The sequence below is a fragment of the Amblyomma maculatum genome, chromosome 1 (genome assembly GCF_055883805.1).
Source record: "Amblyomma maculatum isolate TAMU_Amacu chromosome 1, ASM5588380v1, whole genome shotgun sequence".
NCBI lineage: Eukaryota > Metazoa > Arthropoda > Arachnida > Ixodida > Ixodidae > Amblyomma > Amblyomma maculatum.
Genome location: NC_139344.1, coordinates 273,044,099 through 273,071,190, shown reverse-complemented (window position 1 = coordinate 273,071,190; position 27,092 = coordinate 273,044,099). Strand labels below are relative to the sequence as shown.

Below are 27,092 nucleotides of genomic sequence, written 5' to 3'. Positions count from 1 at the left end.
ATGGCAAGTCATACCACGGGATGGCTTATGTCGGGTACGATTCCAGTAGACAAATTGCTGGCCTTGCTTAATATCCGTTAATTATTTATTACTAATACCTGTATTAATTATTATTTGTTAGTTATTTTGTAATTAACATTTTATCATTAGGCGACAACGTGATGCTCAGATGAGTCAGCTGATGCGTTGTACTCGATTGAAAAATCGCATCAAGTGAAAGGTACACAGAGGCATTTTAGGAAACGTAGCGCAAAGAAGACAAGGACAAAAAAGAAGGAAACACACACAAATAAACATTTTTGTCCTTGTCTTCTTTGCGCTACGTTTCCTAAAATGCGAATGCACCAACTCGCCCAATTTAGCATTCTTCTACACAGAGGGACAGATACAAATATATGTAAACGCTACTTACAACTTAACAGAGAAATTAACTAGTATTTGAGCGAGCACCTTAGAAATGCACGCCAATCAACAAAAAGTTACCCTTCTTACAGTGGTGAAGCGTGCCATCAATTTCCAAATAATTAATTATTGTTACAGGGTCTAAAGTCCCGACTTTCTCTTTCAGAAACATTAGTGAGAATGTGCTTACACGGCAGCAGCCAACCACTTAGATAGAAAAGGCCTTAACAAGTTCTCAGTTTGATCACTGTGCTTTCTCAGCAACTTGGCTGCATACAAGCTACAGTGCTTTTGGTGACGACTGTGTTATTTATAGCCAATTAACAATAATGCAGATGTTGGTGTTCGCCTACCTGCACATTTAAACATTCAATCTTAGTGCAAAACATATTTAATGTTTCTCAATGTGCTGAAAACATTTTTTTTTCACTGGTGACATCCTTACCCAGCACCATTATGCGTTATGTGGCATCATTATACTTCTCTCGTATGAGCATGTATGTTTCCTGGAGTTAATATATCGCACAATCTGTAGTTACTAACAAAGGTAACAGTGTCCTGTCTTAGCTACAACATAATTTACCATTAGCTTCTTCCCTTATTAAACCTCTTGGCTATTTAACATTAGCTAGCCCAAAGCTAGAATATGCATGTGCATGGCCTCCTTTATACACTCTGTGCCTGTCAACTCCGCGCTCCGCGGCCGTCGCCGCCGCTCCTCCTCCGTTGACAAGTTATGCCGCCGGCTGCCGAGAGATGGCGACAGCGACGTACGGTCACTACGGTCACCTTCGCCAGGCGAGTGCCGGGTGCACGACCTACATTATACAGTAGGTCGTGGCCGGGTGCGCCGTGAGTGTGCCGGGTGCGCCGTGTTACAAAGCGGTCCGGATAGCCACGCGCTGCCGTTGTCTCGCTGTTTCGTGGACTGTTCTGCTGTGTGCAAGGTCAGGCTTCTACTTTTCTCTGCGTTCGGGTGCTGCAGGAATACAGCATTGCACCAAATGGTAAGTGCCAGCTTTGCTTTGTCCTTCCGGCGATCGCTGCGTAGTATTCAGCTGCTTTGAGGCTTGTAAAAAATAGCGACAGCACCAATGTGTTTATTAAGCGTCAATACTGCAATGCTAATTGCTTCCCTGCCTAGCTTGTCTGCGTAGTGTGTTAGTGTGCTCCTACGAAGCTTTCTTTTTTTTGCAGTTACACTAATTACGAAAATTTGTGATAAAATAGAAACACAAGATTTACCTATTGTGAAGACGACTAATTTAAAGTGAGTTAAACCAAATCTTGCAAAGCCTGTATTAGTTTCCCTTCTCGCACTCAACCGCATTAAGGCCTGTGAGAAATAATGGCAGCACCAGAAGTGTGTTTATTACGCGTCAGTAAGGTAATAATAATATTAAATGTGCACGTGTATTTTCTGGACTGCGATGCGAACTTCCTCCCTGGTTAGCTCGTTTGTGTGGTATGTTACATGTGCTCCAGCGCAGTATTTTTTGTTTCGCTAACTGCGCAATTCTGTGAAAAAATAAAAACACGAGCTTTGCCTATTGTGACGATTATTTTGGAGTGATCGAAACAGAAAGATGCAACGCGTATATTTGTCTTTCCTTGTTTTTTTAGTTAAAAAAAACGTTTGTACGACGCGCTGAATCACTGAAAGAAATAACAGCTGATACCAAAACTGTTCTCCTTACAGATCTCAATGGCATACTGCGATGCAGTTGTTCCAATCATCTGTAAATCAAGCTGGCTTCTGAAGTGCTATCAGTGACAGCAGTCACCGAGAACCTTTTTCCCTACCTGTGGCAGCTATTCATCACACCTCTTCTACATGGTACTCTTGAAGCACAATTGCTGTTGTGAAATGTGTAAATAAATGCTGGTGCCTTTCTTCTTAAATTTTGTTTTATTGCAGCGTAGACTAGCATTGTAATTTTTCTATTACCATTGGTGCTAGAGGAGCAGTCATGCAGTTTTTCGAGCCATATGCGCAATTTATTGAAACTGCCTGACATAAAATGTCATATAGTGTTGGTGTTATTGCCTAACAAGTATCATGATCACTTAATTGTTATGCTTAGTGGATGTCGGCCTTACAAGTAAATATGCTGAATATGCACGACTCATGCTTAGGAACAGTTATCCCGCTAGCGAATAACAGCGCTCCCGCCCCGCGCCGACATTCGTACCCGTGCGCCTCGACCCCACGACCCCTACGTCAGCGGCGCCCTCAGCGAGGGGACCGCGCAACTTTACTCGATGGCGCCGCTCTATTGTTCGCGCGGCGGGTTGACAGGCACAGAGTATAAATGAGGCTATGGCATTGCCACATGGGATGTTCACATTTCTTTTTTGCAGAAAACTCTTAAATCAGTACAAAATCGTGCAGTCAGATTCATCCACTCAAATTATTCTTATAGTTCCAGTGTCACTGCCAGGAAATAGAAAATTAGCCTGCCTGACCAAAAGATCTGGCTCAAAATCTGAGCGTCTTTCATAAATTTGATCACTTACTCGTCCCAGATTTAAAACCAGCTCACGAAGTCTTCTCAGGGGGAGGAAAGCACAGCCCACTTCTGTCCCGGCTAATTCGACGAACCTACTCCCACTCGGAGGCCAAGGTGTAGGTGCGAGGAGGAAAGTCTCTCCTTCTTTAATCTCTTCTGTCTATCCCTTTTGAATTTTCAACTGCCGTGCCGCCATTCGACTGCGTGCCATTCGCCTCGTTTTGAATGCTGTGTGTGTGTTCCGTGACCTCCGCCAGCCGCTCTGACTACAGTGTGCGGCTTTTGGCATGTAGACTTTGCGTCTCTGGTTGCTTTGCCATGCTGTTCCTTCACGCGCTCGTAATGTCGTGTCAGTGCAACGACAGCTACAGCAGTGTGTGTTTTTGTGCCCGTGAGCTTCGACATCTGTCCCTATCTTGTGACACTACCCGTTCAGTTTCACTTGTGCAACTTGTGCCGACTGTGTAGTGTCTTGAATCCTTTTGTATGTTGGCTCATTACACACAGTGGTGATTACCATTTTTGTTCGCGACGTTCGTGCGTGGTGGGGCCGACTTGCCACAGCTATGAACGAAAGTGAGCGCCAGATCTCGCCTTCTAAGATACCCATGGGGCCACCAAAGACCAACACTTTGTTTTGGACGACACCGCTCATTCGTCGTCTCTTTGGAAACCTGTTTGAATATGGCTCGGATTGATAAATTAATCAAATTCGACACGCAGAAGAGCCGGCAAGTCGCGGGAGACAGTGGACCGAGTATAACAAGGGAAGTGCACACAGTGACTTTTTGACCGCGATGTATGTATACATTTTATGTATGTTGCGTTTTCACGAATGAAGTTCCAGTTTTGGAACAGATTACGTTCACAAGCAAATTTTCAATAAAAGACGTGCAAATATTCTGTCGTGTATTTACGCGCTTCCTTATCGCTTCAGTGACACTGTTCACGTGCAAGGTTGCATGCACTGCCCACATGTGTGCGAGAGCTCTCGCGACTCCCTTTAGTGCACTTTTTCGCCTACTTTGTCATTACTGCTGCGAGCTGGTCACGCTAGATGTGACACTGCGACCAGGTTCCAGCAGCAATGGGAAAGTAGGCAAAAAAGAGCACTAAAGGCAGCTCGCTCGTGTATATACTCGCATACGACGTGCAATTTCTGGCGAGCACACACCAAACTTCCCCTCTTCCAGAGTGCGTTTGGAGGCGTTTGGCTACGTGGATGTCCTCTCCCCCATGCCAAAAATGGTTCAATCCATAGTTGGGCCTTCAGAATGTAGGGCGCAATTGAAGGAGGAATTGGCGCTATAGCGCTGTAATTCGTGGCCGCTGGGAGGCATAGAAAGGTTCCGCCCTCCCTGGCCTTCCTTTGAACACTTCATACTAAAGCCGTTTATTTTCCACACATATGTGGCACAGCGTACCTGCATGCTTTCTTTGTTCCGACAGCAATCGGCTAGAATGACCTCCCTGCCTAGCCATGACACTAGCGCTAGCCAGTTCAAAAACACCATTGGAAATATTATTTTTAAGCCCTGCATCAGTAATTTCCTTTCCATTCTGCATACGTCAGTGGCCGTCTGGGTAACAGTTAGCCTTGTTAAGGACTCCATCATAACACAGCCCTATGCCCTTGAGCAAAATAGCACCAATATTTTTTTTTCCTTTTCATTCAAACGATTAGCACCAGCAAACATATTTGCTTCCCATTCTGAGCAGTTTGACATTTTTTAGCGCATTTTCTTTTTTTTCTATGATTTCAATTTATTAATGTATCAGTTACACGTGCTAAATTTGACATTAAGCATTGACTTTTCATTTTGAGCTATTTGGCACCATTAAAGCCCATTTAATTATCAATTTTTCCTTTTTTTTTATTTCTTTCATTTATAAATCAAGCAATTAATTACAATGATTTCATTAGCTCGTCATGCACTATAATACACCAATCAATCGTCAATCACTAAAACCCCAAATTGCCATGATATAATTTTTTTTTACGCAGCCTCCGATTATTTCCGTCGATGGCTTTTCGCCCGAACGAGCTTATGAGTTGTCTTTTAAAAAGCGCTCGTATATTTGATGAAACGATTGAATGTACGATTTTATATCTGCTGCATACCAGCTTCACCTGCAAAGTGAGGCTTGGCACTCTACATGCGACCGTCTTGGACAAGTACCGGGCCTATCACAACTTTGGCGCATCTTTCGTGGCCTAAATGGCAAGGCACGCGGGGCACCACCTCTCGCCGATCTCCTTCTCAATGGCAACCCGGCTGATGTTGAAGATGAAGTTATACGCACCTTTTTCCCACACGCCAGCCTAATGCCTCCACCAGCAGTTTCCATTTTCCCAGTCGGAAACCCTGATCCAGACCTGGATCGCCCATTCTCAAAGGGAGAACTGCAAGCAGCCCTCGGAAGAGGCCGAGCTCGCGCCACACCCGGGCACGACCGAGTTAGTTGGCAGGAGCTTAGCAATCTCGACTCGGCAGCCCAGGATGCCCTTCTCGACATCATTAATTCTTACTGGGAGACCGGAACGGTACCGGATAACCTCAAGCTTTCTCTTATTCTTCCTATCCCTAAACCTGGCAAAAACCCTCGACTTCCTAGTAATTTGCGTCCAATTGCACTGACTTCACATCTCTGTAAACTCATCGAGCGCCTGCTGCATACCCGGATTAGTCACTACATTGAATACGTCAGTCCTGGATTTCATCCAGCTCAAGCCGGCTTCCGCCCTAACCTTGGAACGCATGACTGCCTTTGGCTTTTGCGAAGAGTTCTGAATAGAGCTCATCGTAAAACGCTACCTGACTATCTCCTGGCTGTCGATATACACAAAGCTTTTGACAATGTTCGCCATGAGGTTATCCTGGAGGAACTCGCCAAACGCTTTCCTAGTAATCGTGCCCAAATCTGGATCCGCAATTTTTTGACATCTACACCCATTCAGCTACATGGCAAAGCTCCGGGATGGGTGCCCAAAACCTATTACTTGGATAGGGGTGTACCTCAGGGCTCCATTCTCGGACCCATATTGTTCAACTTGGCCATGACACGCGTCGCCGAGAATCTGGAAATCAGCACAAGCGCAAGATTCGCTATATATGCCGATGATATTACCGTCTGGACTGAGGCAGCGGATTACGTAGACAAATATTCTATGGAGACTGCACTTCAGGCGGCCCTTCTTTGTCTTGAAGATACACTAACCAAAATTGGCCTCGAACTCGCACCACATAAAACAGAATTGATTAGTATCGACGGAAAACATAAAACCAACCCCAGTATGCAGATCCATCTTCACATCGGAGGCAACACAATCACCTCCTCAAATGGGCAAATCCGCATTCTTGGCCTGCCCATATCAAGCTGCAACAGCCCCCATAAATGGGTTCATCAGTTACAACGCCTTTGGCCAGCACTGCTACATACCATTCGTCGCCTGTCCAACCGGCACGGCGGTGCGCGGCAGCATGCCTGCCGTGCGATGGCCAGAGCAGCGGCGGTCGGAAAAATCCTCTATGGCACACCGGTCCTCCAACTGTCGAAGACTGACTTCGCTAAGGTCGAACGCCTTCATCGCGCTACACTACGCACTATTACCGGTCTACCTAAGCACACTCCTATAGCCGAACTTGAGCGTTTGGCCGCTCTTCCACCGCTCACTACTATCGTTACCGAGTCACAGACGCGTCATCGAATACGTCTAGAGAACACTGTCCAGGGGCGTCGCCTGCTGGCCTGGGATGAACAGCGTAACGACAAAACACCAGCCCTATATGCATCACTTCCCCCTTGGGAGATGCCAGTAGTCACACGCGTCCATCGCCGACCTATAAACCGCGATTTTGTCATTCCCCGGGAGCTCCTAGCTGCCCATCACCGACAAGAGCGAATCCCCGATACGACTGACATATACACCGACGCATCCATTACAAGCGAATTCGCATCTATGGCCTGGGTATGCGATGAAAACCCTTCCCTTTCAGGCGCTTATGCCTGCCATCTACCTCAGGGTACCCCTCTTCACGCTGAACTCCTCGCGATTTGGGGAGCCTTGTCAGGAGTGCCTTGCACCGGAACTGGGTCACTACGTATTCTTACTGATTCCTTTGAAGCTTACAAGGAAATCGCTACTCCGGGTTCACAAGATGCAACAGCTACGGCTATACAGCGCCTCCTTAAACGCCACCAACTCGCGACCAGAACTGTCGCTATTCACTGGACCCCAGGTCACTCGGACGAATCAGGGGGCAATGCGGCGGCACACGCCGCGGCTGCCTTGGCAGGTGGGATGTCCACATTTACTTCCCCACCCCCCTTGCTTCATCCTTATTCGACCTTGGGCGGGCAACTCACCCCTTCTCTTGCCCTTATGCACTATACTCGGACCAGTCTTCGTAGCCTCAGTCAGCATCGCATGCAGGTGGCCACACCAGACCCACCTTTTACGAGAAGAACCCACCTCACCCGAAGTCAAGAAGTCTTTTTGAATAAGCTCATCGCCCATGCGGCTTACACGCCACGTATTATGGCCCGCTGGCGTCAGTATAAGGAGAAAATGATTACGTGCCCCCACTGTACGACTCTAACCTGCGGCGGCATATCTCATTTACTTTGGGAATGCCCTGCTTTTTCTACTGGACGCCCCGAAATCGAACCCTACCGCCTGAACTACCGTTCCCTTCTAGAAACTGATGCAAACACACAGATGATATTTGCCAAGTATGGCTCGCTTAGTGGCCTGGTTAGAGCAATGTGATTCGAGTGACGACCTAAACAATGAAGATTATGTCTACTCCCCTTTATCCCCATCCATGGCCATGAGCCTTCCCATTCAATAAAGGGCATTCAATCAATATCTGCTGTTTGTTTTTTAGCTGTCACTTTCGATTTCGTCGACGAGAGCAGGTGCACGCATGAAAATGTTGGAGGAAAGGCGTGCTGCACATAGCTGCACTCGGCACCGCCGCGGTGGATCCTCCTAGTGGTCAAGTGTTAAGACACTCGCCTATTGAACCGGAGTATCATTTTCCCATCCCATGAAAAGCAGTGCGAAAAACAACGAAGCATGGACTGGAGAATCATCCAGTGGTCTTCTTTTTAACATTGTGCAATAAGTAATTTTAAATTTACGCGCGAATTATGCTAGTTGCAATAACCTCCATGGTAGAAGAACAAATGGTAGCGTAACTCCCATAGAAGCCTGCGTGTCGACTCTGGGTGCGTTCCAATACCCCCTCGTAGACGTTATGGTGACTAGAAGCCCAGCTTCTAGTCACCATATAGACGTCTACTTAGACGGCTACGCGAGCAGCCGCCATCTTGGGACGCGTTCCAATTCTCGCGAAGCCGTCTCGCGAAGACGGTTTCGCCGAAGTCAACATCGATGCAGACTACTTTGCTGTCTAAACATGGCGGACAGAGCGCGTTTCGCTAGTTTCGCGCTGAGCGAGTCGTGCGTGCGGTTGTTGCAGTAGTTGTACGGTGGTCGTGCTCTTTGCGAACGCCGGAGTATATGCATATGAACGATCTTTCAAACGTGAGTTGTTACGTCAATGTATGCGCTAGCTAGAGGCTAATTTAGTTGTCTCTATGATCGTGAGATTCATAGCACTGCAGATTCATTTACCGCGCTTAAGAGGAAAGCGTGCGTTGGATGCTGTTGGTTTTCTTTTTTAACTTGACGAGTTTCTTCAGTCGTGATGTTATCAACGAACTTGTCGCTTTCTGGGCACCTCGCCGGGAGTCAGGTCGACTGCTGTACGGCGCACGTGTGTGTTTCTATTTTGCTGTAGTAGCCGTGGCAAACTCTTCCGCGGATTTTCAGTTAATCTCGGAAGAACGAACTCGCCTGACGATGCCGACGTACTTGTTGCGCTTTGATTTTTTTTGTGCCTGTACATTATTAAAACGAGTTGTCTTTAGTTTCCTCGTCTAGTGACTACAGACAACTGGTGTAACGGCACAGTTTTTCGTTTGCTGTAGCCGGTTATCACCTTTCGTCCGTAATCCTCTCAAGTTTACAGTATTTTGCATGTTTTCATTCTTACAGCTGTGTGAATGAGGCATCTGAGAAGCATGTACACTTCAGCATCAGTAATAAAAAAGGAAAATCGGACTAACGTTCTCTTCCGTCAATTCGTGATAAGGCTCATTGCGTGAGAAGTCTGTCTGCTACAAGTTAACCTTGTGGCGATTACACATGTAATATTGTTGCTGCAAAAAATCGGCGAACCGTTAAAAACGTAATTTTCACCTGTATTGCCGTAAATCTTTAAAGAAAACAGCGTTATAATAGTTGTTAAAACGGTTTAGTTCAACCTTTATGCCGCGAGGTGACGCTAGGCGTAAACAGGTAGACGCGTTCCAATACGCGAACCTGTAGACGTCTACGTAGACGTCTACGAAGCAGTCTTGCTAGACGTCTAAGAATTGGAACGCACCATCTGAGCGAGGCTTTAGTTTCCTGGCGCCCCCTGCGAACTGTGAGGCACAACAAACACGTGACGTTACTTGTGACGTCACAGTGACGTAATTTTGGCGGGGAACTTGATTGTTTTTTTACTTATGAACGAAAAACAAGGCCAACAACGACGGAGGCAAAACGATGCTCGGATAAGGCAGAAAAATGGACACCGTAACTGTTCAGCAACTTTACTTGACATGGATTTCTACTGTCAAGTTTTACGTTAACTGAAATGTTACGGCATCTTTAACCACCTTATCATAGCATCGTTCTGCCTCCGTCGTCGTTAACCTAGTCTTTCGTCGCGCGTCATGTAAACGCATTCTGGGGCTTATTTTTTCGGGCACGTTTGTGAACAAGGGCCCTCAAGTGAATTCGGCAAGCACATGGATAGAATCACATGGCTTGAGGCATTTCACTAAGGGCATAAATGAGTGAAGCTGTGCTGCATAGAAAGCCGGGCTTTATTAATTCACGATTACTTACATAGACGCTTCATGAAATCCTCGTGATAACAAAATGACCTGAGCGTAGGTCTCCTAACGAGACGCGGTGAGATTATATAAGGGTAAAAGATCTTGCTAACAAAGTACATATCAGTGTCAAAGCAAAAACAAACGAACGGAATAAGTAACGCTAGCGCTAGAACGCCAACCTGTAAAAGCTTAGGTAAGCAATTCAAATTGGGATTGCTAGTATTTAGAAGTTAATGCGTCTGAGAAGTGAAAATATCTACGATATAGCTTCGCTCCAATAATTCTCGCCCTGTTCATGATTCCATTATTTTACTCGCGCTTCGTTTGCCACTGAGAGGAGTCAATGTGAGGTTACAAATTTACAACTTAAGCATTTAACATGTTCATGAGAAAGATCCCACTGACAATAGGAACATCACTGTAATAACAGCTAAAGCACGTTCAGCGAACGTTGGTGCGGTAATAAGACGCAGTAAGCAAAACACGCAGCAAAGGGAGCGGAACGGAAAGCTTTGAGTAATGCGACACGCGTCTTGGGGGCAATAAAATCTCACCTTCACCGCTCAATTAAAACATGCAGCGATACGCCGCTCATGCAGACGTGTAACCGTAAAACAAGCCACCACTTTTGCAACGTGCCTGGGAGGCCGAGCCGCCGAGCTGTGACGCAGCATTGTCCCATCGTCCGGAAATGCGCACATGCAGCGGCAATCAGTTTCTCATCGAGCACAGACAGTCTTCGCCTTGCTGTAAAGCTCTACCACAACTAGCAGAATGGAATACTGACTGTTTGTTACAGATAACCCACTCTGTACGCAGCACGCAACGATGAACGTTGAACCGGAGCCGATGACGCACCCATTCCGCGGATGAAAAAAGCTTTCGTCTGAGTCATATCTGAGCTTTGGGCAACTGCGCCAAGGTCAATGTACAACTCGTCGCGCAACTTGGAAGAAAACGCGTGTAGCTGCCTACTGCCAGCGGCATCAACTCGATGATGAGGGCTCCTGCGAACTGTGAGGCGAATTATTAGCGCACAGAAAATAAGATCTGCCAGAACTCCAAAGAACTAGAAAGTAAACATAATATTCGCGCTCAGGAATAAATGCAGTTTTTGTTTCTTGCGTAAGAAAAAACGTGTCACATTTTTATTATTATTTTAACTTGTTTCTAACGGCCTCTCTCGGCCACTTATTATCCTCTGCGCAGTTGCCCAAAGCTCAGATATGACTCAGATAACTCAGACGAAAGCTTTTTTCACCTGCTCATGCCGTCGCTCCCCCTGACGCCATATTTGCTTTTGCTTGTTTAGTTTTTTAGTTCGCCAAGCTGCCACCGCATGCCATGGCGCCACAACTTACCCTCATCATAGAGAAAGAGATTGGTAAAGAGCGGTCACTCGGCGAAAACTGCCCCAGGAAGTGACGCGCGACTGTTTGCGCTGCCGCCGATTGATGGATGGCGGCACCAACGTGCGCATGCGCGGACGCGCGCGCGACGGCACTCGCTGCAGCGGTAGCCCGCCGGAGCACTAGCAGACGACAAGAAGTTGTCGAAGGAAGCTGTGTCATAGAGAAAGAGATTGGTAAAGAGCGGACACTCCCATAGGGCCCAGCGGCCCATTTGACTGTAGTGCACCAAGCGGCCGGCGGCAACTACATCCGGTCTTGCTGAAGGGCGCGCGATTTGAATGCTAGCCATGCGCTGCGCCCTTCCCTGCCCTTTTGGCGCATTATTTTGGTTTTAAATGGTCTGCTAGTGTTTCCATTTATTTTCAGCATGCATAACAACAGGAAAAATAGATTCCCAGTTCTCTAAACTGCCCATCAACCCAGCTGCGCCACAGCCTTTGCAAAACAGTAGTGCAGAAAAGACTCCAAGTGCTTCGTGAAATGAATTTATTTTGCTGCATATAAAACAAGAGATGCAACAGATGTAAACGGATGCATTGACAATACTTGACACACATTAGGCGATGTGCACAATACATAAAAATGCACAAGGTGAGAAACAGCACTTAGGTAGAGACAAAAAATAGCATAACTGATTTCCGAATTATTGCAAATGATATGTAACAAAACAGGCATTATACATAAACTACACAGTCCCAGTCGCGGCTACCTTAGCAAGGGTAACTTGTATTGTCCAGGGCAGAGAGGAGAACTGACGCTTGAGGAAGGGCCACACCACTCACTCGTCGCATCCGCCATGCTTCGGCTGCAGTCCGTGGGTCCATACAGTGCTGTTGGAAAAGGAATGAACATGATGCAGAAGGTTGCAATGAAATGTAAGGCCACTGCACCGCGCACACATCTGTGCATGTGGGTGGGTACTGAAAACTTGGTGAGCAGCAGTTATGGTCCAGAACAGAAAAGCTGTCATTCGTAAAATTGATACAAAAGCTACTCTTGCAACGTAGAGGTCAGGAAATGCATTTCTACAGAGCGTGAAATAACAGCCACTAAATTAACAATATTCCTCAAGAGCACTGAACAGCTGAAGCAATGAAGCTTGCCGCATAATAGAACATTTTTCACTTTAACGTTGTCCTGTTAAATGTAACGCGACACCACACAAAACTAGCCGTTCGCAAAACCGCGGCCGGCGAGCACGCCATGTTGGCTTGCCTTTCATACGCGACTTTGTGAAGCGGAGACAACCACGCTGTGCTAAACTGCCCGAAATGCCTCTCAGTTTTACAAGAATGCAACATTTCTCACCTTGCGGTTGCCCTGTTAAACGCGACACCACGCAAAACCTCGCGCCATGTCACATGTCATCGCGGCCGGCGAGCCATATTGGCGAGCGCCTTGTCATGCCTGTTGGCTGCCCTTCATGTGCGACTTTGTGAAGCGCAGACCGCCGTACTGAGCTAAACAGCCTGAAATACTGCGTAGTTTGACAAGAAAATCAAAAATGAAACGTTTCTCACTTTACCGTTGCTCTGCTAATCGCGACACTCAGCAAAACTAGCCGTTCGGCAAACTGCGTCACCATGGCCGCAGCGGCCGGCGAACACGCCATTTTGGCGCAACGGCGTGCCTTGATGCCTTCACATGCCACTTAGTCAAGCGTTACGAGCTAAACTGTTCGAAATGAAGCTGTTTCCCGAGAACACAACATATTACACCTCACTGTGGTTGGGAACCGCCAGAGTTACGGCGTAACGAACTGCGCCTGAACAGCCGGTGCGCCTGTTCACGAGCTGCGAAACTTATTGGCACCAACCGGCATGGTCGGCGTAAACTGCTTGAAATGCAGCGTAGTTAAGCAAAAAACGTTGCTCACCTTGCCGTCGTTTCAAACCGCTGTCGTTCTGCGCAGCAGCCCACGAGAGGTCTGTGCCGCACAAGCGCGGCGAGGCACGAGCACACAACCGCTCCCTTCGACAACTTCTTGTCGTCTGCTCCGGCGGGTTACCGCTGCAGCGAGTGCCGTCGCGCGCGCGTCCGCGCATGCGCACGTTGGTGCCGCCATCCATCAATCGGCGGCAGCGCAAAAAGTGGCGCGTCATTTCCTGGGGCCAGTTTTCGCCGAGTGACCGCTCTTTACCAATCTCTTTCTCTATGGCTGTGTGCTCGTGCCTCGCCGCGCTTGTGCGGCACAGACCTCTCGTGGGCTGCTGCGCAGAACGACAGCGGTTTGAAACGACGGCGAGGTGAGCAACGTTTTTTGCTTAACTACGCTGCATTTCAAGCAGTTTACGCTGACCATGCCGGCCGGTGCCAATAAGTTTCGCAGCTCGTGAACAGGCGCGCCAGCTGTTCAGGCGCAGTTCGTTACGCCGTAACTCTGGCGGTTCCCAACCACGGCGAGGTGTAATATGTTGTGTTCTCGGGAAACAGCTTCATTTCGAACAGTTTAGCTCGTAACGCTTGACAAAGTGGCATGTGAAGGCATCAAGGCACGCCGTTGCGCCAAAATGGCGCGCTCGCCGGCCGGTTCGGCCATGGTGACGCAGTTTGCCGAACGGCTAGTTTTGCTAAGTGTCGCGTTTAGCAGAGCAACGGTAAAGTAAGAAACGTTTCATTCTTGACTTTCTTGTCAAACTACGCAGTATTTCAGGCAGTTTAGCTCAGTACGGCGGTCTGCGCTTCACAAAGTCGCACGTGAAGGGCAGCCAACAGGCATGACAAGGCGCTCGCCAATATGGCTCGCCGGCCGCGATGACATGTGACATGGCGCGAGGATTTGCGAACGGCTAGTTTTGCGTGGTGTCACGTTTAACAGGGCAACCGCAAGGTGAGAAATGTTGCATTCTTGTAAAACTGCGAGGCATTTCGGGCAGTTTAGCTCAGCGCGGTGGTCTGCGCTTCACAAAGTCGCGTATGAAAGGCAGGCCAACATGGCGTGCTCGCCGGCCGCGGTTTTGCGTGGTGTCGCGTTACATTTAACAGGACAATGTTAAAGTGAAAAATGTTTTATTATGCGGCAAGCTTCATTGCTTCAGCTGTTCAGTGCTTTTGAAGAATATTGTTAGTTTAGTGGCTGTTATTTCACGCTCTGTAGAAATGTATTTTCAGCTAGGTTCGGTTAGCCTGCATTTCCTGACCTCTACGTTGCAAGAGTAGCTTTTGTATCAATTTTACTAATGACAGCTTTTCTGTTCTGGACCATAACTGCTGCTCACCAAGTTTTCAGTACCCACCCACATGCACAGATGTGTGCGCGGTGCAGTGGCCTTACATTTCATTGCAACCTTCTGCATCATATTCATTCCTTTTCCAACAGCACTGCATGGACCCACGGACTGTAGCCGAAGCACGGCAGATGCGACGAGGGAATGGTGTGGCCTTTCCTCAAGCGTCAGTACTCCTCTCTGCCCTGGACAATACAAGTTACCCTTGCTGAGGTAGCCGTGACTGGGACTGTGTAGTTTATGTATAATGCCTGTTTTGTTACATATCATTTGCAATAATTCGGAAATCAGTTATGCTATTTTTTGTCTCTACCTAAGTACTGTTTCTCACCTTGTGTATTTTTATTTTTCTGTATTGTGCACATCGCTTAGTGTGTGTCAAGTATTGTCAATGCATCCGTCTGCATCTGTTGCATCTCGTGTTTTATATGCGGCAAAATAAATTCATTTCGCGAAGCACTTGGCGTCGTTTCTGCACTACTGTTTTGCAAAGGCTGTGGCGCAGCTGCGTTGATGGGTAGTTTAGAGAACTGGGAATCTATTTTTACTGTTGTTATGCATGCTGAAAATAAATAGAAACACTAGCAGACCATTTAAAACCAAAATATGTGCCAAAAGGGCAGGGAAGGGCGCAGCGCATGGCTAGCATTCAAATCGCGCGCCCTTCAGCAAGACCGGATGTAGTGGCCGCCGGCCGCTTGGTGCACTACAGTCAAATGGGCCGCTGGGCCCTATGGGAGTGTCCGCTCTTTACCAATCTCTTTCTCTATGCCCTCATCGCTTCGCTTTCAGTCTCTGTCTCCGCATGGTCCGCGTATTGCGTGCGGGAAGACGCTTGTTTTTGCTACATTCAGAGGCGATCTTGCGTCAGTTCTCACTCAGCGAACGCAGTCAAGGGTACGGCAGCAGTAACACCGTTTCCCGGAATGGTTTACTGCTGCGTTCCTTTCTGCAAGTCCAGCGGGCGGCAGTCAAGAATCACGACTGGGATATCGTTCCACGAGTTTCCCGTTACCCAAATTCGAAATGAGTGATTGAAGATCACTCGACAGGCAGACGGTAAGATATCGAGAAAGTAGAATTCCATACTCTGTGAAATTTGGCTAAATGGCTGGTCAGTTCCCACGCCACGTTGTCTGCTGGTCTACGATCGATATACAGCTAGAAGTATTGTGTTGTATGTTTGCTGGCGGCTAGAAATACGAGTGCGGCTCGTGGATACACAGCCAAGAAACTGCAGTCGTATTTTGTCGTGCTCTAGCCTGACTAAGCCGTGCACATGGCTGTGGCAAAAATTCAGTACCTGACGTACACCAGTTTTGACGAGAAGCTTGCTTTGTCGCACTATACTGTTTTGCGCAAACGCTATACCTTGGATAAACTACGACTACCTCGAAAAAAAAAAACAAAAAAAAAAAAGAAAAGCAACGTGGTTCTCGGCAAGGGGAGACAGGCACAGGTGCAGCTGTCAGTGCATCCAGCCAGTATATTGGAGTGGGGCCAGAGTAGTGAACCTACAGGCATTTCTTATGTTTCACGCAGTTGTCTCCCCATAAATAGCAAATTTTTGCTTCCGTTGCGTGGTTGCCACCAGAGATTTGTGGTGCAAGAGTATACACCCGGATATATTCGCAGGCCCAGGGAAACAGCCATGTTACTGTTACTGATACATGTTACCGTTTCAACAGGAGGTTAAAGACTGCCTTCTGTCGATATCAGTTTTTTTTTGCCATTATGGAAGTATCAGTGTGTTCTTTAAATGTGTCTTACAATGAAAATGCCTTGCATGCTGTTAATACGGCTGTCTTTCTTTTTTTTTTTTTCGTTTAATGCTGTTGATAATGCTGTATGTCTAATTTGCAGTATATGTCACCTTTTGAGTTCGATTATGTGCACTTTAATATGCTGTAAATTGCCATATGTATTCCCAGGAGACTGGAGCTAGTCGGGCTGCTTCTCAGCTTCTTCTCCCAGTGTACTTCATCTTCATGAAGAAAACTGAACGAACTGTTATTATTTTGTGTGGTTCCAATTCTGCTCCCATATGTTCAAGGAATAAAAATTTCTTTGAACTGATGTAAGCTTGCTTCTGATTTCTCTTTCTTGCTTGATATTTTCATGCATTTTCAGCATTGAGCATGGAAATTATGAAAATGTGTAGTGGTCATAAGGAAATTTGTCCACTGGGTGAATGCATTGCTGAAGCAAATTTTCGTTTCTGAATTTCATGCTGCAGAGGTTTCTGAGGTGTTAGTCTAGCATTAATAGAAGTTCATCAATATTAACTATGCTGGTTAATCCAGTTTTGCAAACAAGAGGAAGTGACATTTAAAAATTCAACCAGAATATGTGTCCTTTTCAAAGGTGAAAACACTATGAGAATAAAAGTTCTCCTACACAAGATTTTCATGGGTATCAAAAGTGGTAACACTACATGAAGTCTGGCTAACATTCCCAAGGATCCGTAGTGCTCACGAGAGTTGCTGAATTGAGTTCTGTTTGTCTCCTAATGCTTTCATCTGAAGTATTAAGGCAGCTGCGGTGACGAACGCGCGGGAGCACCGCCGATGCGAGATATGCGGCAATGCCAACGAAGCTCAATCGACGCTCGAACAACGGTCGTAACCGCGATAATTAATGTTGTGAGGAGTCATTTTGAAAATATTGTAGGCGTGAATAGTCGCTGTAGCACGTGGCTACGATTACGGTTGTGTTGCACACTTTCGTCCAGAAGGTCGCTGTTACTAGACCGCCTAAAAGACAACCACTCCTTCCGCTCGCTTTTATCTTCCTTTGTGGACAGGATGATGAAGGTAAAGTTTATTCAGCTGGGATTAGCAGACCGTAAAGGTAACCGACTTAGACGAGCGACCGTATACGTTGTTTATATATGTTCTGCTTGTTCGCGCTGCGGAAACTGTTTTCAAGATTAATGTATCAGCTAGCCTAAGGGACAGTTATTTTTTCATCAAGCAGCGAGGCGCCGCTTCACAAAATGAAGCAAGGAAATGAATATAAGGGTTGCATTTGTCAGGCGAAGCGCTGTAAATATATATCTTTTTCCTACGTGCTCCCACTGCAAAATCGCTCATGCGCCAGGATCAGGCGGTCAGCAATATTTTGGAGCCCTCCATTGCGGTGCATCTCATGGCCAGGATGTTGTTTTGAAACGTTAAACGCCGTGAATCAGTCAATCTACGCGCTAGGAACACGAAAAACAAACCGAATAACGTGCGCAGCGGTGCGCCGGGACCGTCGTGCGCGACATTGCGTCGTCTGCTGTGGGGGTTAGTTCAGGCGGCACCTTCGGTCTCTACACGACAATTTTTAGGCCCGCGCGCCTCCGTAGAGGTAGCGCCAGTGATCAGGTCGGAAGTTTATAGAGGAGGTCGTGCTTTTTTCATCCGCGGAATGGGTGCGTCGTCGGCCCCGGTTCAACGTTCATCGTTGCGTGCTGTGTACAGAGTGGGTTATCTGTAACAAACAGTCAGTATTTCATTCTGCTGGTTGTGGTAGAGCTTTACAGCAAGGCGAAGACTGTCTGTGCTCGATGAGAAACTGATTGCCGCTGCATGTGCGCATTTCCGGACGATGGGACAATGCTGCGTCACAGCTCGGCGACTCGGCTCGGCCTCCCAGGCACGTCGCAAAAGTGGTGGCTTGTTTTACGGATACACGTCTGCATGAGCGGCGTATCGCTGCATGTTTTAATTGAGTGGTGAAGGTGAGATTTTATTGCCCCCAAGACGCGTGTCGCATTGCTCAGAGCCTTCCGTTCCGCGCCCTTTGCTGCGTGTTTTGCTTACTGCGTCGTATTACCGCACCAACGTTCGCTGAACGTGCTTTAGCTGTTATTACAGTGATGTTCCTATTGTCAATGGGATCTTTCTCATGAACATGTTAAATGCTTAAGTTGTAAATTTGTAACCCCACATTGACTCCTTTCAGTGGCAAATAAAGCGCGAGTAAAATATGGGAATCATGAACAGGGCGAGATTAATTGGAGCGAAGCTATATCGTAGATATTTTCACTTCTCAGACGCATTAGCTTCTAAATACTAGCAATCCCAATTTGAATTGCTTACCTAAGCTCTTACAGGTTGGCGTTCTAGCGCTAGCGTTAGTTATTCCGTTCGTTTGTTTTTGTTGTTCTTTGACGCTGATATGTACTTTGTTAGCAAGATCTTTCACCCTTTTATAATCTCACCGCGTCTCGTTTGGAGACCTACGCTCAGGAAATTTTGTTATCACGAGGATTTCATGAAGACCGTGACGAATGAGCGGTGGTCGCTCTCCCACACTTAGATTTCATTGTCGTGAAGCGTCTATGTAAGTAATCGTGAATTAATAAAGCCTGGCTTTCTATGCAGCACAGCTTCACTCATTTATGCCCTTAGTGAAATGCCTCAAGCCATGTGGTTCTATCCATGTGCTTGCCGAATTCACTTGAAGGCCCTTGTTCACAAACGTGCCCGAAGAAATAAGCCCCAGAATGCGTTTACATGACGCGCGACGAAAGACTATACTCCGTTTCATACATCAGGTGCAACGCAGCGAAAGCTACGCAAGTAGTCCGCAAGAAAAAAAACAGGAGGCGTATCACTACGCGCTCGTTCTGTGGCCGAGTGGTTCCTGCGGAAACGGGCTCTATTCCGAGCATACACGTTTGCAATAACTTGCTTCGCATGCCTAGACATCTTCGCAGTGCGGATCTTGTAGAAAACATGCGCACTGAAGAACCATTTTCTCAAAAAGAGATGCGCAGCGTGGAGGACACAGCCAGCGCCATCTAGTGACACAGCTGGCAAGGTTGCGGGCAGCAAAAACGCGGCACGAACGAAAACGACATAATAAACATACAAATTCACCGAATCCGACCCTTTCTCCCTAAAAAAAGGTGCTTTTCATGAAGTTGATGGCAAATGTAAGATGCCATAAGCTTGCAGACAAAGCAACTATCATTTCCTCTCGTCAAGAGCAGGCACTATTTTTCATCGCGGATGCGGAGAGCGCAAACAAGAGCTGTAGCTTTGGCAGTGTTGCACTTGATGTAGGCAGAACGATGCTATGATAAGGTGGTTAAAGATGCCGTAACATTTCAGCAGGCAGAACGATGCTATGATAAGGTGGTTAAAGATGCCGTAACATTTCAGTTAACGTAAAACTTGACAGTAGAAATCCATGTCAAGTAAAGTTGGCTGAACAGTTACGGTGTCCATTTTTCTGCCTTATCCGAGCATCGTTCTGCCTCCGTCGTTGTTGGCCTTGTTTTTCGTTCATAAGTAAAAAGAGAATCAAATTCCCCGCCAAAAGTACGTTACTGTGACGTCACAAGTAACGTCACGTGTTTGTTGTGCCTCACAGTTCGCAGGGGGCACTGGGAAACTAAAGCCTCGCTCAGAGTCGACACGCAGGCTTCTATGGGAGTTACGCTACCATTTGTTCTTCTACCATGACTGCGCAGCGGATAATAAGTGGCCGAGAGAGGCCGTTAGAAACAAGTTAAAATAATAATAAAAATGTGACACGTTTTTTTCTTACGCAAGAAACAAAAACTGCATTCATTCCTGAGCGCGAATATTATGTTTACTTTCTAGTTCTTCGGAGTTCTGGCAGATCTTATTTTCTGTGCACTAGTAATTTGCCTCACAGTTCGCAGGAGCCCTCATCATCGAGTTGATGCCGCTGGCAGTAGGCAGCTGCACGCGTTTTCTTCCAAGTTGCGCGACCAGTTGTACATAGACCTTGTAACCTCCTCGAGAGGGCAGATCATAAACAAAGTATCATTTCTTGCAATTCGAGCGAGCTTTTTGAATAAACTGTGCGAAAAAATTGAAAATTTAAGTAAAAAGACCACGCAGAGATATAACAGATCTATAAGTGTCTTACTAGAAATAAGAAAATTTTTGCGATTGAAATGTAATTGCGGAATGTGAAGCGCAGCTCACTATACACATGTGCTATCATGATTTCGCAGTATAAATAGGAGGACGCAGGACAGCGAGGCGTGCTTCACGGGGCGTACTTGTGGAGCACATATACTCCTCGAACAATGAGTACTTCGGCCTCTCAGGCTGCTGCTGACGCACAGCTGTGTGGATCGTTCTGACACGCAGAAGCGTGGACTGTTCGACATTTTTTTTTTTCTTCCATTTTTAGTAATTCGACTGAGTTATTTGTTTGTCAAGGCGTCAAGGATAGTTTCCAAGTTGAAAAATGGCCTTCAAGCCTACGCAAGATGCGGCGGTGCCTCGATCGTGTTTTTTGGAGATTTTGGAGCCGTATCGCAAAATGCTTCTGATTCCAGCGGTTCTTCACGGACAGCAGCAAGAATCTCCTCACAATGAATTCCTTGTACGTGAAGCGTAGTCAGTATCATAGCAGTGACAAATGCGAGTGTAGTGAAAGTAATCACGTTCGGAACGATTGCTTTTTCGTCGAGCTGGTGAAACCGCCCGCATCTATATATTACGTGTGAAAGTGCACTGCGCACTCCTTGCTTTCCGAACGCTTACGTGAATTTTGAGCTGTGCATCGTTCTTAATGTTTACAGCGATCCGAGCGTTGGGATTGAGCTTGTTACGTATCGATGACTGTGTTGCGTGTGTGTGTTGTGCTTCAGATCTGTCGTGGGTGCAATGCGACCTTTCTGTTCGCGTGCGCGAAACAATTCTACCTACACGGAGAACCGTCGCCACCAGGCTTGCGATGGTAGGTTGTCTGATGCGCTTTATTGGAATTAATTAATCGTGTTATGAGAGCTCTTATTACAACAGGGCGCCGACGGGATTGTTTTTAATGTTCTTGACCTCTGCATAGCCGTGGGTTGCGCATATCCATGGGGGATTGTGGCCTAGATCTAGTAGTGAGAAAAAAAAAGAGCCGTTGCATTATTTTTCGGTTAAATGAAGGATCACTGTAGAACGGCGTGAGGAAGCCAGAAAGGTCTGTAATATTAATAAAGCTAGTGAAACAGATTGGGCAGTTTATGATACAGAAAGAAAAAAATATATTGACACAATGTGAAATTAAATTTCAGATTAATCTGTTAACAATCAGTTTCCCAATTGTTGCCAAGATTTAGTGCTGAACGAATAAAAAATAACGTTGACATTCTTGTTCTTTAAATGGAATGATCACTGTAGAAATGGCTTGGGAAGCCAGGAACGTCTGGTCTGTAAGATTAAGAAGGTTGATGAAACGTCTGTCTGTAAGAGTAAGAAGGTAATTAGTGAAACAGACTGGGAAGCTTTAGGATACAGAATAAAAAAGAATGTTGAAACAATCTGAAATGTAATTTCATATTATCTGTTCACCATACAGTTAAATTCCCAATTAGAGCCGTACAAGGATGGAGATTTTTCTGCGCTTTATGCTAAGCACCTAGGCCTCATGATATTTGCACCAAAAAGGAGAGAAAAACCAAAACTCGCATAATGAGGTGTAATAGAGTAACGTGGTAGTGGTGAAAACTTTATTTCCGTAAAGAAAAACATTTGTCAGACAATCAATGGGCTTCTTTTCGTTGGCTTCGCGATGCGGCCGTCAGACCGTGTCTTTTGGAGAATCTCCAAATCAGTACTGTCGACAGCAAACTACTGGCTTGAAATTGTATAGTGGTCCATATACTCAGCTTGCTATCACATATGGCTCACAGCTGATAGTGTGAACATTGGACACCATAAAAAACATTGGAGTGCAATTTCATGGCATAAGAGCAGTTTTTAATCTGGCATGCCTTGGGGTGCATGAACTGACACTTCATAAAAATGACGAATGCTTATATTGATATTTCACACAGGCATCGGTGAGCAGAAGGTTAAGTAACTTAGTTGGAGATGGTGCACTCGGACTGAGTTTGCTAAGAAATCGGCTACTGTATTCCACTAAATTCCACAATGCCTGGTTCCACCACAGTTTTTTCACATGCGGTAGAATGGAAATCCAAAGGGACCCGCAGAAAATAGCATCTCACAAGCTTTTCGACTCTCAAGACAGGCAGTTTGCATATGCAAGCACTTCGGACATCACACAAAATCGTGTGAGCAGCCAATTCAGTGGCAATAAATTTGGCTACATATATTGTCATGTAACATAAGTTTCCCTCTTCATGTCTTGTGGATACCCGACAACAAAACCAAATGCCTATCGTAATGGCCACAGCATGTACTACATGTCATTTACCACAGATTTCATGCTTCCATTGATGCATTTTTCTGTTGTGCAGTTTTACTTGATTTTTTTTATTAATGAAATTGCCTGCAAGTATATATTACATCTGAAAACCCACTATGCATGATTATCTCTCCTAATGCTGAAATTAACTTTGATACGTGCAGCTAGTTGCATTCATTCCTTCCCTTACAGTGACCATGCACGCATAGTATTTCCCTGCAATGTAGCCAGAACCAATAATATTGTTGTTTGTTTATGTACAATGCTTGAGAACAGCCGTTTCTGCGACGTGATCTTACTGGAAACTGTTTCGAATGCATTAGATGATCTTAGCTGCTTGGCCATCTGTTCTCTGACGTGACTACAGAAGTGTCGCTGCCACTCAGCGGCTTCATTCTTCATAAAGCATATTTCTTGTGATGATAACTCGTTATCGGTGTTTTGACTTACGTGTTCTCTGTGGTGCTCCTCATTCTGATTAATCATTGTGTTATAGGGGCTGGCACTACAATGATATGGTGATGACACTGTTGTTATTTTTCTGGTCTCTCTGGAAATTGTGCATATCCACGATGAGGTATTATATATTAAGGGTTTAGAGCTGAGCCAAAAACAAGAAGTGTGATCCTTGTCCCAACAGATCAAAATACCACCAAATCAACAGTTGAGAAAGATAGGAAGGTCTGTTATAATACTGCTGACATGTATTGGAAATTTTAGGCACAGAATTAAAAAAAATGGATCTCTATCTGATTAGGTCAAGCAGGGTAAACATTCACCCAGTTGCCAGTCGCAATGATACAACTATGGAGGGGTACTTGGACACTCATCAGGGCAGGGCCCCTGATCACACTAAGTCAAGAGACAGCGAGAGCAAACTGCGAAGGTTTGACCAGTATGATATCGGTGTGAACGCTGTACAGCACGATAATTCGAGTGAAATCCTGTCACAGAATCGCATTATCTTTCAGTGCCTTGATCTGCATGAACAAACACTTCATTAAATGCTGCTGTTAAGTGTAGCAAGAAGGGGTTCACGATTTTGTGAGTGAAGATGTTTATGATGTTATAAACAGGCCTTTGTGAACAAGGAAATAATTATGGTGGAACAGGCCTATTAATGGCCAAGTCTGCTAAAAAGTCAAACACAGCAAATCACTAAATGTCATAATGCTCTAGCAACCAGTGATGTAGCCCTCCTTTTATATGTGCTACAACGAAAAACTGAAGGAACCTGCAAAAAACTATTTCTCATCCTTATGAACACTTAGTGCAAAGAGTGAGTGTGCGTAATCATTAGCATTGCATGGAATCCTATGAAGTGACAATCCGGTGGAAAGAAATTTTGCTACAAACATTGGCATATGAATTCAAGTTCCCCCCATGTCTTGCAGGCAGCTGATACAAAAATGGCCATTGAAGATAGAGTGCATAGCTACCTATTATTTACCTCAAATTGCATACCATCACTTGATGGATGCATGGTTCAGTTGTACATATTTTTCTTTAAACTGATCATCTGTCCTCCTGTTTGGTGTTCAAAGCAGGCCTTTCATTTTGCAAGTGATGGTTCTATAGTATTATTGACAGATTATTGACAGCTGTTTTTTTGCACGTTTCTGTTTAATCTTTGATATATGTTATCTGTATGTGTATTTGTTTTCATTGTGTACTTTATGCAATACCTAATATTCTGTAGAGGAGCCATCTGTTTATATCAGCTTGGCACAAACCCCCCCTTTACGGTCAAATGAGGCGCGGGATCCCCTTTACGGTTACCCGTCGTCCCTCTGTGAGGTTTGAGAACACATTTAAGAGCTAGGCCGGTCAACCCGTGAATTATGTGTGTGGGTGTGTGATTGAGGAATAAGTTCAAATAAAGGTCGCTTTCTTTTACAAACAATTGTCTGTTTATATATAGTAGTCTGAATTACACTGCATATTAATAGAGTACAATAAAAAAAAATAAAATGCCACAACAAGATATTGGTAAAATATTAGTTAAACGATAAGAGAAAAAAACCCGACAATGAACAAAATGCTGCGATAAAAAGAAGACTATAAAGATAACAAAACAAGTATTCTAGATATAATAAAAAAATACTAAGTCAGGTAGAGGTTAACAAAAGCGAAAGTAATGTTCAATTGAACAAAGTCTGTGGCGAAATGGAATTCTCATGGCTTTCTTGTTTGTTGAGGCGTCGAAGGCTGGGCTGCTTGGTAGCGGCGGCCGTACAGGTGAAGAGAGGATGCGTCGGCCGCGGGCCCGAGGAAATACAATACGCTTTCCCGGAGCGCCGCGAGAGTGGCAGGAAGTCTGGTCTGAATCTTCCCAAGCGCACGGGCGTGGGCGTTCCGCCGGTCGGTTATTTCATACACTCGGCTTGTGCGCAGCGCGCGCGTCAAGGACAGGTGGTCGCTGCCCCTGCCGGCGTGCTGAATCTTGCCTTAATTATTACTCTATTGACATTCAAAGTTGTTTCTCTCTTGCCCAGAGGAGCGGCGGGGTCCTGTGAGTTTCGCTCTATATATGAGGCAGAAGCTCCTGCAACTTCCGCTGTATAATAGGTGAGGCAGCTTGTGACATTGCCCCCTACTGAAGATCGAATATTTCCTCGAAATATTCTAGACATCCACGCGCCGAGAGCGACGTTATTGCGCCCCGCAGAGGGGTGCAAAGGGATTAGGTCCGTTCGATGCACTGAAGATTGCTCGTCACTCACTCATTACACGCACCATATACGCACCGATCAGAATCCGCACAGCACCACAACACTGTAGTTCGTCAGTCATGACTTGAGCACAAGTCGCAAGTCGCTGATAACAATCAAGCTAGCACAAATAGACAGGCACATCATGTACGATTTCCATTACACAATGAACACAATGCAGCTAGGTAGTAGGGCAAGCTGAATAACTATTCCAGCCGGCTCATGTAATCTGCTCCCACGTTCTCGCTGCCTTTAATATATACTCGACACGGAAGTTGTATTCCTGAAGCTTAATACTCCAGCGAAGAACGCGTCTGTTCGCAGATTTTGTTTCTTTTATGACCTTCAAATTTGGCATGATGATCCATCTGAACAAGAAACCTTCTCCCGTAAAGGAAGACTTGAAATTTCTCGATTCCCCAAATGAGTGCCAAAGCCTCTTTCTCAGTGGTTGAATAGGCTACCTCTCGAGGAAGCAACTTGAGGCTGCTCGCATAGCAACTGGGTGCAGGATTTCGTCATGCAATTAAAGCAGAACGGCTCCAATACCTCTATCAGAAGCATCCGTTCGCAGGACGAATTCCTTGTCAAAATCTGAAAGTTTCAGTATTGGGGCCTCAGCCAGTTTTTCCCGCAAGTCCTTGAAAGCCCGTTCTTGTTCGGGGCCCCAGCTCACGACTGAAGGTTGACCCTTCCAAACAAAACCAAACCTTCCGAAAATCAATGCATAGCCGATGCGTCCCGTCAGGCTTGCGTACGGCAATCACAGGGGAGTTGTAGGGCGACTCCGATGGCTCAATGATGTCTAATCGGAGCAAGTCGTCCACTTCTGATGCAATTGCGCCTGTCTCAAAGCGTACACGGTAGCGGATATTGTTTTACATTTATCGGCCTGTCGCTCTGTAACTTCAGTTGGCACTCGATCAGCGTGGTCTTTCCCAGAAGGTCCGAAAATATATACCTTCGTACTGTTGCAGATGTTTCTTGACTTCGTTCTGCTCTACGTTGGTCAGTCTCTCGGAAATGTGCACATCCCCGATAGACTGCGTCTTGGAGGGCTTAATAAGCTCTCTCTCTCCAGCGTCTGTGTCTTCTTCTGCCGATATTACACAGCTGCCACGATAGTGTCGTCTTTCCTTTGTTGGTATTTCTTTAGCATGTTGATGTGGGATATTTTTGTGGCTAGGAAGTGCGACTGCATCAGGGTACCGGGTGGCATTGTCCACCATGGTCAGGATGTACCGATTGCCTTGAGTGGAATTCGGGTTGAGTGGGCCAACAATGTCGATCGCCACCCTCGAAACGGGGTCTCGTTGACGGGCGCTCGGACCAAAGGCGCTTGTGTGGTGTGACCCTTTTTGTGCGTTGACATAGATCGCAAGAGGCAACGAACCGCTTAACGTCAGCGTGCATTGCGGGCCAGAAGAATTCTGTCTGAAGCTTCAGTAGGGTTTTCTTCGCGCCTTGATGGCCTCCCATCAACCCATCATGTGCCAGGTTGAGAATAGCTGATCTGTACTTTTGGGGCACAACAACTTGAGTGTACTCCCCACCGGACTCGGCGACGTATTTCCTCTGAAGAACGCCGTTAGCAATGAAAAACTGATGGCTACCTTTTCCCTTCTTCGCTTGTGGCGGGCCCACGCGATCGAAGCACGAGGGCAGGGTCACGTCATTATCTTGCTTTTGAACCAACTCTTC

General features: G+C 46.1%; 1 long non-coding RNA gene across 1 annotated transcript; it reads left to right on the top strand.

Moving 5' to 3' along the window:
• The first annotated feature begins 13,435 nt into the window (after positions 1–13,435).
• Positions 13,436–16,556, top strand: LOC146206550 (uncharacterized). Its single transcript, XR_014704453.1, has 3 exons — positions 13,436–13,524; positions 14,598–15,564; positions 16,437–16,556. It is a non-coding gene; the product is annotated as an uncharacterized LOC146206550 (long non-coding RNA).
• Positions 16,557–27,092: the final 10,536 nt, after the last annotated feature.